Below are 12,552 nucleotides of genomic sequence, written 5' to 3' on the forward strand. Positions count from 1 at the left end.
TTATCATGCACCATAAATGCCATATTCAAATCATGTTGTAATAAATACGCTGTGAAAATTTGGTGGAAAAAAATATTCCAACTTTATGACCAACATACAGTATAATTATATGCAAAAAGGAAACAATCATAATAGATATAAAGATGTATTTGTGAAAGTGGATATAAAAATGAAAGTTTACACAAATTGTTAACCTAGTCCTCTAGAATGGAAAACCTTAGAAAGATCAAAAGTTTGTACAGGTTTCTGATTATTCAAATAACACGCACACATAACGCACCCACACCCACTCATGGTACACATTAACGATAATCTATTTAGAAGTGAGTAGCATAAGTAAAAACTCGCTGTCTCTTCGATAGAACCTAAAACAATGACACAGTAGTGCATAATGTTAAACGATTCCTTGAATTATACCAATTAAGGTGTCTAAAAGCGTGGGATAATAACTGAGACAAAACATTTGGGTAATGATATTTGATACATAGGCGTGTGCAATGATAATGAATATGATATAATCAGTTTTCGTCTGGTTTGGCCAGACAATGTCCGTAGACATGTTGCACACTTGATTGTAGACGTGAGACTAATATGGAATCGTATCTACATTGGAACTATGGGCTCATCTAGGTGAGATATGAACATACTCCAATTGAGTATTATTAATCAGATCTGATTTGGGAAGACTAATATATGTAGAACTGCCGTAGACTTATATGCTGACGTAAGTCAGAAATGGAATCATGATGAATACATGACAATGCAAACCATATCTTAATGAGATAATTTTATGAACACACTATGATTTATTGAATATCATTGTTCAGGTTAATTAGAACTATTACTACTTTTACTGCTGCTGCTGCTGGTGGTGGTACTTCTGCTTCTCCTCCTCCTCCTTCTTTTTCATCTTCTTCTTCTTCTTCTCCTTCTCCTTCTTCTCCTTCTTCTTCTTCTTCTTCTTCTTCTTCTTCTCCTTCTTCTTCTTATTATTTTTTTTCTTTTTACTACTACTACTACTACTTCTACTAAAAGAATTATAATCCTAATAATTTTGTACAGTTGCTCCTAAAATACGAACAGCTTTTTGAAACACATACCAGGTATGGTTTAGGAAGACCAATGTCCGTAGACCTGTCGTAGAATTGACATTGAGATTGGATCTTTTCATGACAACCGTAATCCGATCTAGATGAGCTATGGGCACGCTACAACTAAATATAATTGATCAGATCATGTTTGGTAAGACTAATAGCCATATACCTGTCGTACATTGAATGTTGACATAAGTACGAGATGGAATCTTGTCTACATGACAACCCTAACCTAATCTAAGTTAGACATGAACACACCCATTAAATATAATTGATCAGGTCTCGTTTGGGAAGACTAATGTCTGACTGTAATGTACGTTCGAAAATGAGACGAAATCTTGTGCACATGACAACCCTAATGAAATTTACTGATCTGGGTGATATAAGAACACACTGAAATTGAAAATTATCAATCAGGATTGATTTGGCAAGACTAATGTTCGTAGACAAAGAAGGAATTTCTTCTAAATGACGACCCTAACCTAATCTAGGTAAAATATGTTGTTATTACCATTGTTACTTTTATGGTAATTGATATTCTTGTTATAACTAATAATATATTAATAATCAAAACAGCAATAATAATAACATTTATAACTATAATAATAATAATAATAATGATAATAATGAAAATACAAATAATGATAACCAATCTATATGATATATGAACACACTACTTTTAATATCCTTTTTTAAAGTCTGGTTTGACAAAACAATGCTCGTAGACCTTTCGGAAAATGATCAATTTTATAATAGAAATAAGGAGTGGAGGAGAGAAAGAAGATGAGAAAGTTATGAAATATTATAGTTTGTATGAATGTATGAAAGTTGGATGTCTAATGACTTAAGTTAGAATTAAAGAAGGTATGTGCGTTTGGAGATGAATGTTACAGTGATATTTACAGCGTTTTGATTTGCACCTTTATTATTTGATTTTGTATTCATATTTCAATATAATTTTAGGTGTGGGAATGCGTGCATGGTTACAGGGTATTCTGGTTGTGGGTGCAGGGAGGGGGTGGGGGGACAAACGCTTTATCATGGAGTTACAATATTAAGATTTCTGATGCTGATCGACTTCGTTCTCCCCTTTCTTCTTCCTCCTACCCAATTCCTCCTCTCCATTTTCTGTATCGTCACTTTAACCAACATTTGACCCCTACCAAATCTTTAGACGGATTTTAATCCTTTGAAAAAATAATAGGCTCTTTGCATTTTTGAGCTTGATGTTCGCCACTGGCTCTCACGTAAGAAGTGATCTAAACAAGTCTGAAGATTGCAGTAATAATTGCTAAATCATTATCCCCTCTGCTTCGCCGTTGCTCCTGTAAAAAAATAGATATGCCTACCAACTGCATGCATGTGTTTTATCCATGTCAAACTACCTTTCGTTTTTATAACCAAAGAAGTGTTTATTTATCAAGGGGTTGCAAGACACTAGCTCACCTTGATTGCATGTAACTCAATAACATAATATTGGTCAGATTCTACACCTTCTTAAATTTGCCATGTTTATATGTCGGAATATTCCATTACGATCCTGGAGGGGGCATTATCCTGCGATCACGTTCTCACGATTGTTTGGTAAATCACACTGCTGTCACAAAGGAGCGTTCGTAGAACAAGCAATATTTGGAGATGGGTATCTTAAGCGAGTAAGGCATTTGTGAGAAGGTGGGGTAGGGGGCGTTAAAAAGTGCACTTGGTTATGATTAAGTAAATAGTCGGGTATAGTCGAGTGGACATGTAGAATAATTAAGCGATGGAAAATAAAAGAAAATGAAAGCGAGGGGGTGGGGGTCGGTAGATTGGCTTTAATGCGCAATGTAATACGTTCCTGATCTTGACTGATGTTTTAAAGAGAAAGAACGAGGGGTGGGTGGTAACATATCCACTTACCATGCTTACTCTTGGACTTCCTGTCTGTCTATCTCTCACTCGCATTTTAGCCCTTTGTCTCATACATATACACAACAAACTTTTTGTTTATTCTGTCACAACCTCATGACTAAAAAATGTTTTTAGTTTAATGTAATGTCCCTAATATTTGGGTCTATTATTTTCTTGATACCTACATGTAATTCATAACATCACATTTTCCTAGACTTCAGGTTCGTGCCATTAGAAACATCCAAACGGTAAATGGTTATTTGTATAATTTCCTTTTGAATGATAATGACCAAAGGTGAAATGAGTAGATAACGTCAAAAGAACCCTCTTTTGCATACCGACCAGGGTGTGCATATAGGTAAATTTGTTTTGTTATTAAGGAGAACTGTAAAATGTATTTTTTTAAATTGCACCAAATTTTGATATTTTTGCTTATTAGAATGTCCACCTCCTCCTTTTTTCTTCAAAGTCAATTTTTTGTTGGAATGGGCTTGTCATTTTAAGTGATGGCGGGATTATACGTATATACTGTGTAATATCATTACACGTATAACACCATCTTCATTACAACTAAACGTCTAAAACATGGGAAAAGTATAGTATATAGAAATACCGTGAGAGAGAGAGAGAGCTACATGTCATCTTTGGCTGGTTTACCAAATTAATACTGAACATGTTTATCCATTTCGCCTCATTATTATGACGATGATTACTCCATCATTATACACCATGGATAAGTATTTTTAAATTCAAATAGTTGAAGCAAAAGAAGGCAAATAAGTCATTAAAACGCTTTCCCATCAGTGTGTGATTAGATTCTCAAGGTGTTATCACCTTGTATCCAGCAATGCTTGTTTTCTCAAATGGATGAATTGGACAAGTAAAATTAAAAGAAGCATCACTATTGGAAGCTTAAATTGCGTAGCGAGATCCATTAATTGGAAATTTGGTATGGAGGGGGTAATCTTAAGTGATGCAATTTTCTCCCAGTTGAATTGGAAATATTATACACTTACAAAACCTCGTATTATCTATTGTTTTCTTCTCTTTCCGACTTTCTCATTTCTTTATCTTTACTTTCTCTCTGAACACCCACTGCTCAATGAAAAAGCACGGCACTTCAAATTATATTGAAAGTTATGACATGAAAACAGATATTGGCTTCGTTTTAAAATGTTAGAATGGGCACGATAAGTAAAAGAAGCGGAGACGGATAAATACAGTACCAACCATATGACATCAATTGAAGATATCATATAATAATTCTGTAATTTTATATCTTATTTTAAAATGAATATTGACTGTATCAAACGCAGTTTGTTGAGTCAGAATAAATGCGATGTTATTTTTATGATGATGGAAAAGTTAAACCCAATCATCAATTGTTATTAATTATTATTGAAGTGTGATCTACATGTTTTGTCTATTCTGTACTAAACCAAGCAGCACTAGTGTACCTACGGGGGGGGGGGGGCAGAGGGGGCAGTCTACCCCCCCTGACGAGCCACAACCCATGCAAAGGACGTATCCCTGCCCCCCTGACGAGCTTGAAAGACCTTCTTTGCCCCCCTCCCCCTGACGAGCTTGAAGACCTTTATTGCCCCCCTGACGAGCTTGAAGCTTTTTTTTTTTTTTTTTTTTTTGCTTGTCAATTTTTTTAGTGGACGGTTTTGCCCCCCCCCCCTGTGGAAAATCCTAGGTACGCCACTGCCAAGCAGTTTAACATGTGGGAGTAGGTCCGATACGACGCAATCATGAAAATCGTATTACTTGTTCACGCGACTACTTCAGAACCGATACCAGAATTTCGATCGTACAAGCGACCGAAGCAAGTGAGAAAAAATAATACGCAAAGAAAAAATAGAGGATAATCAAATATTGTGGCCCATTTTACAAAATCGATCTCGTTCAATGAAATGCAATAATTTCTTTCTTTCAGGGGGGGGGGCATATGTGTTACATTCTTAACCCTTTTTGGTGGAGGTGTGGGATGTTACCCTGGGTAAGCCCCGATGTATTTAGACCTACCCTTTACAGCGTTACATTATTGGATGATTCCATACGACGTGTCGTACGGGACATTAAGAGAACATTTGACAGTTTTTTGACAAGAAAAACACTAAATATTCCAGTAACTAAAGGTGATCATCAAGTACTACCAGAGTGTTAGGAAAACCAAGACTTAACATGACTTGAATTCACATCCTGTATAATACAGATTTAAAATATTAATGTGTCGTACGGACGCAGAAAAAGTTGTTTTTTTAGAAACCTTAAGTTTATTCTCTAAAGTCTGGGAGTTGGACAAATAATTTTCATAAAAACTGAACTCAAATTGATATTCAGTTACCCCAAAACAAACACATCTATGAAAGAAAGCAAAATAAACATTCATAAATAAATAAAGCAAATTACAATTTTCGAGAAGATTGTGGCGTATGGGACACTCAAAATGTGTCGTACGGGACATCTCTAAATTGAAGCCAAACTTTCTTGCTTTATGTGTCTTTGACTTCTTCAATCACTTTATTTGGCTGATGATAATGATAATCCTATCAAACTAAAGATATTCATTATGTTAGAAACCGCTATTGACTGAATATTTATGTCAATATATCATAAACAAAATAATGTGTCGTATTGGACATTGTGTGTTGTACAGGCAATTGCGTATTGTACTGGACAGCCTGAATAAAACAATGAACTTTTTATCAATCAGAAGGGAAGCATTGCCCCTAAATTCTTCATTTTTAATGAAAAGCCTTTTAATAAGTAGTCATTCAGGACAATGTAATTAAGTATCCTCAATATATACAATCAGGAGCAATATATTATCATTGTTTTCATGATGGGAAATGTACACTAGTTCAGATCATTTTTACGAGCTGAAAAAACTATAGGTTTAGTGAATTAATTGATGATTTCCAATACACTATTTAAACAATGATTGAATGAAACTGTTTGTTTAATTCTGGGGATAAAATGTTATGATTTTTCATATAAATTGTATATTTACAAGATATATGTCACAACTGTCACTTGTAATTCCACAAAATATTTTTTTCTAAAGAAATGCGATTCTACTTTTTCAAACCTTTCTGCATTTCATGAAACCATATGGTTTGTCTTATTTTCCATATTTTTTTTAACAACACGGTTTGTCTTATTTTCCATATTTTTTACAACTTGAAAAAAAGTAAGGAGTTTCAATTCTGTGAATAAAAAATAGTGATTCTCAAGTCCAAATAGATGATTGATATGTAAATATATTTTTTTTACATCTTATAATAATTTCACATTAGCATGCAAGAGGGAGTCATCTTCAGGATAGGGGGAATCAATTATAAAGGTTTTCGTTTCATGCTCAATGACACAGAAATTATCCTGCTCTGACCAGTGAAACTCACCAGTTTAGCTGAAGCGATTCACAAAAGAATACGCCTACATAAAGTCAATTAAAATGGTTAAAATCACCTATTTCATGTTCTCTTGAGATAAAAAAGGGTACTTTTTTAGTTCACGTTATGTCAAATCAATTACTTAAATTAAAATAAGCCTACTATTTTGTAGTTTCTGAATCAGGATCCTGCAATTGAACGCAGTATATATTGTGTGTCGTACGGGACAACTTTTAATAGGACAATTATTGAAAAATGAAGGGCAGTAATTAGATCTTTTTTTGTATTAAGAAGTTTTTATTTGTCAACAACTTCAATTCATACATGTGATATACAAAATAAAATACATACGTCAATACAATATTATCTTTACAAATTAATATATGAATACATTGTAAACTCATATAGTTAACACTTTACATTTTCTCTTTTTTCCTTTAGTGTTACAATAAAACCCAATAAAACTCAACGTACTCATTTTTTTTTCTAGTGTCAAAATATTCACAACATAACAAATTTTCCAAATACACAAAGCCAATCATTAATATAACCTAGTCGAATTGAAGCCATTAACAAGGATTTTCCATAACCCCCCCCCCTCCCTCCCCACCTTGGCCTCATTCCTCAAATATTTCATATCCTCTAACAACATCAGCATCTGGCCCTGAACCCTCCCTCCCTACCACCCCCCCCCCCCTCCCGACCCTATGTTGTTATATAAAGGAGTTTGATAATAGCCAAGAAGCAAAAAAAAAAAAAAAAAGAAAGAAAAAAAAAAATAAAAAACACGGAAGCAAAACGTTACAAACCCCCTTCCAACCCAAAGCATGTGTCCCCCCTATCCTCTACACCTCCCCATAACCCCTCCCCCCTCCCATGCCCTTCGTCGTCACAACCTTCCCGTTCTACTCGTGTGGGGGGCGGAAAAAACATCTTCATGGGGTAGATCGATCACCCATGGGTCAAAGATAGAGAAACTGATATTGTGTAATTGCATCATCAAAAATAAAATTGTATGAATAACTTTGACATTTTCATGCGTCGTATGGGACATTGCCAAAATAGGTTCGGAAAAATCAGGGCTGCCCCTCTTGTGGATCATGGAAATGTTGTAGATATGACTGGGCGTTGTGGTGTGCGCCTGTAATCCAAGCTGTGTGGGGAAGTTACAAATCGATGCAGAGGTTCGAGGTTCGAGCCCCGGTCACGTCTTTCGGATGGTGACGTTAAAGATCGGTCCCAGACGTAAATAATCATATCTGATTGATACACGTCTGACAAAACTCAAATACACACACATATTATTTGGAACCATCAATGATACATTATTCCATTGACCTGCAATATTTTTAATCTTCTCATGCTTTGCCAATAATCGTTTCAGGCAGTGTTTGTACTTGATTATTTAATTAGCAAAATTATTGAAAATTCAATTGTTTCCCCCAAAAAACAAAAATATATCTGACCTCACTTTTGGTTAAAACTCATAATTTTCATAAAATTTTGGTATCATAGTAAAATATTACACTACTTATGACTTATTGAAAGCATGTTGAAATTTATGATATTTTTGAAGTTCTAGTGTGGAATCGCCCTATTGTGGACGTTAAAGCAATCCCTTAGCAGAGACATCCCTCTTCTTTCAAAAGGGGGGGGTGGGGCGTTTGGGGGTATGAAATCATATCTTCCTATCCAGGGCAAGATATGTCTGCAAAGTGGTCTGGAATTATGCCCAAATTGAATCATTACTCTATTTACGACTGGGATATTTCTCTCTTTTTTGTCTTCCAAAAGAGCTATATCTAGTAATTTCGTTCGCTTTCGCCTTCCTCGCTGCGTGCCACTCGCAGTGAACGTGTATCTAGCGCTCGACTCACCCGTGCCGCTACCCGTAGGCGAGTGGGATGGAAGAGATCGGCTGATCGTGATTTTCCATTAGGGCGGGCTCCCCGCCTGAGGGTTCACTATCGATCCCTTAAGGTTTCGATTCCAATTTTAATGTGTGTACACACATGTTCGACCCCCAAGGGAGCGATCGATTTAATCGTCATGTAATTCCACGGCTTGACTGTGCGATCGACCGCTTCAATGTTCATTGCAAGTATATGAGGGTAAAAGGAGGCGGATTCTAGGCAAAGAATGTGATTAGAACTCGAGCAAATAATGCCAAAATGTTGTTGAGACATGAGACACTATTTGTGAGTAAAAAGAAAAGAAAATGTAATGCGTCACTACAAAAGAAAATGAGATATTGTTTCGGTTTGTTCGGGATTATTATGTTTATTTTTCCCTTCTGACCAAAGCCTTAGTGCGTATCTAGGTATCAATATTTCCCTCTATTTATTTAGTCAACTAATATATAATTCATTCATTCATTTCATCAATAATACACTTTTTTAATATTCAAATAGTTTTGTTGTTTGTGTGTGGCGGTGTATGAAGTGAGTTGATAATTAAAAATAGTAATAGGAAATTTTATGTGCCCCCGAAGAAAAAAAACAATAACACCTCCCCAAGTGCCCCCTAGCCAGGCAAACAGGGACAGAAACATTTTGAAAGTTGATTATGGGTGAATATCCATTTTTAGATGCGACAAATTTTTTGGCTTATCTCTTTTGAAACTACATGACCCAAAAAAAAAAATTCACATTTGATGTCAAAGTATTAATAAAACAAGCATAGAACAAGTGACTGCTGAATTCATGTACGTAAATGTGAGGTAGCCTCCTGATCAAATACTAATTTCAACTAGAATGAAACACAAACAGTTGAAGAAAAAAAAAGAACAAGCACTAATGCATAAATACGATAACAAAAGGATCCCCCCAAAAAAAATATATTGCACATAATCAGCGGGGTCCGTGTGGTATAGGCAACCTATTTTATCGACGATTAATCCATTGTCATCTCAACCTTATTCTCCGCAATGACCGAGATCAACTAAAAGTGATTGATTTAAATGTGATTACTCCCACAATCCCCTGCGGGGAGACTTCCGGCCTATATCAATTCCGTGCTCAAAAGCCGTTCAGCTATAACCTCTTTTTATGCTTTTACTCAATTGATCATTTAAACTGCTACTTTTTTTTTTTTTAATCATCGTCATAGATTTTATCGTCTTCACCGTCAATATTGTCGACAACAGCATGGTAATGATGGTGGTAGTGGTGATGATGATGATGATGATAATGATAATGATCAGTGATGATGGTAGTGATGATGAAGATGATTATGGTGGTGGTGGTGGCGATGATGATGATGATGATGACTGATGATGACTGTTGATGGTGGTGGTGGTGATGATGATGATGATGGTGATGGTTGATGACAATGATGACAATGAAAGTGGTCATCATCATGATGAACGTCTTTATCAACACCATGGGCATCTTGATCTTCACTGCCAAATTATTTTTAATTTATTTGTTATATACATATAAGACGAATGGTAAGAAAAATTACCCATAAGTCATCCATTTAGTTATTCTTTTTCTTTGAGGAAGTTCATTGCATAATACGAACATTCCAGAATGGAATGTTGGTATGTAGGCATGAGGCGGAGTAATGACTTGTATTTGAAGAGTTTAGTTGCAAAAGGGGTTAGGTCCACTTTGGACCATTCCAAGAAAAACCATGTTTTTTATTCTCACTTATTGCAATATTCTTATGAGAAACTAAATTGTCATGATGTACTACACTATCATGTGAACATAAAATTGGGTATAAAATAAATCTATCTGTCTTCAATTTTTTTCTATATATTAAAAACAAATTAACATTTTGGTCCTAACCACTTTGACATAACCCCTTTTGCAAGTAAACTGAAATGAATCCAATCTATTTTGATTAAAAAGTTATTTTTCTTTGCCACTTTCATTCACGTTTTCATTTGAATTTCAAATTGATTTTGGTATCATCAAAGTGATTAAAATTTAGAGGTTTAGAGACAGAAAACAATACAATTTATGAAAAATGGACCTAACCCCTTTTGACAAATGAGTTCTTCAGAAGAGTTTAGTTGCAAAAGAGGTTAGGTCCACTCCAAGAAAATCATTTTGTTATTCTCCCATATTGCAATATTCTTATGCGAAACTGAATTATCATGATACCCTACCACGAGAACATAATATTGGGTATAAGAGAAATCTACCTGTCTTCACATTTTCTAAAGATATTTTTTTCCGAAAAAATTATGTGTGGACCTAACCCTTTTGCAACTAAACTGAAATGGACCTAACCCCTTTTGAAAAAAGTGATTTTACTTTGCCATTTTAGTTCATTTTTTAATAGGAATTTCAACCTTTCTTTGGTATCTTATAGAGCTACTAAAAATCTATACATTAAAACATAAAAATCTAATTTGATGAAAAATGGACCTAACCCCTTTTGCAAGTGAGCTCTTCATTTGTGTCATTTACACTGATCCTTGGCAGACATTATATTAGGGCCTCCTAGCGGCAGTGGAAAGGGACAATGGGATTAGCTATGTTCTTAACGTTGTTTCACTGAGGTCATTAAAGAGTCTTCTAGAACAGGATAAGTGGACTGCTCTAGAAATAAGGAGAATGTTCTTTTTGAAGACAATACTAGAAGCTTCCAGAATAGTGAAAATAAGCTGGCAGTTTCTTTAAGGGGATCATCAGATCAGAACTTTGAGTTTCTCGCCAGTCTTCATGTCAGAGCATTGTTCATTTCTATGTGAAATACAACCTTAACTTCTTTGGAATTTTTTTACACCATCAATTAACCGTTTGCATTTATTTGTATAAAGGAATCCTCAGTTCTCATCAAGATCATCAACCTGTGCTAAAGAACATTGTTCAACCCACTGTTGAAATAGACTTTTACCATCATCAACTTCTTCACGGACATTTCTACTCAATACAGTGACTGTAATCATCCATCGTGTTTCAACATCACTTTTATCATTACCAGCATTGTTGTGTTTAGTGTATGATCTTTTTCCTGTAAATAAAGAAAGGAATCCAATTTAGAATCAATCTAGCTTATTTGTTGCAGTAACGGAATATATTTATTCATTCACTCATTCATTCATTTGTTTCTGCATGCCATGACACAGTGTGACCATCACAAGAGTAAATGTGATGAATTCTATTCTGTATATAAAATATTCCACATTATTTTTATCATCCTTATCATCCTCCTCTACCTCCTTATCATCATCATAATCAGTGAAATTAATAATAATAAATGAATATAATGTATATATATATATATATATATATATATATATATATATATATATATATATTATATTCATTTTCTTTTTTAGTAGACAATATGATCGCTGGAAAAGATAACAACAAACCGGTGTATTCAATTTCCTCCATTTCTCATCAAGTATATTTCCAATTTCCTTTCGTAAATTGATTAGTCTGTTTTCTTTCAATCTCAAATTTTCATATTAAAGTGGAAATCTAATAGACACAGGCTCCGATTTGTAGTTCTTTAATCTAATGCTATAAATATATGAGTTATTTTAAGGCTATGTTCATGTCTTGGTCGAGTGACTTTGCATTGCATTGCATGAAGAGGGTTATGGGTTCTGATGATCTAATCCCATCCAAGGTGTTAATTTCTATCAGAATGACAATAATCCTCATCGTGCTGCACTCGACCCAGGTGATGAAAATGGATAGTGACAGGACAGAGTTCCTAAATCACATTACAACACCAAGCTTCACAGCCTGGGCAATATATCGCATCGATTACCTTACAAGGCGCGTGTGCAATATAAAAACCTTGTTTCTTATTAGGATATCAAATTTTTCATGTTCCGATTCAATTCTAGTGTTGGAAGTTTTTTATAGTCATTTCATTTAAAACCATATTAAATATCATATTGAAATGATTTATTTTCTTTTATTAAACACGCTTCATTAGAGCATTAATTATCAAATCATGAACATAATGCCACAATGTCAATTTCATATTTCCAATCTTTTCTATCGGTATATATGCAAATGCAATGATTCCCGCTACGTGTTGGCTGCGGAATCGGAATCTATTTTCGTTGTATTCTGTTATCAATTTTAACATGTTTGGGCATTTTAAGTGTGGTAGACCTTTTGGGTAGCGATGGTGCATTATAGAACTCATTCTTCTCTTTTATGTGAGAAATCACACACACGATGCAGCAGTAATCCCAT

Source organism: Lytechinus pictus, chromosome 9 (genome assembly GCF_037042905.1).
Source record: "Lytechinus pictus isolate F3 Inbred chromosome 9, Lp3.0, whole genome shotgun sequence".
Lineage (NCBI taxonomy): Eukaryota > Metazoa > Echinodermata > Echinoidea > Temnopleuroida > Toxopneustidae > Lytechinus > Lytechinus pictus.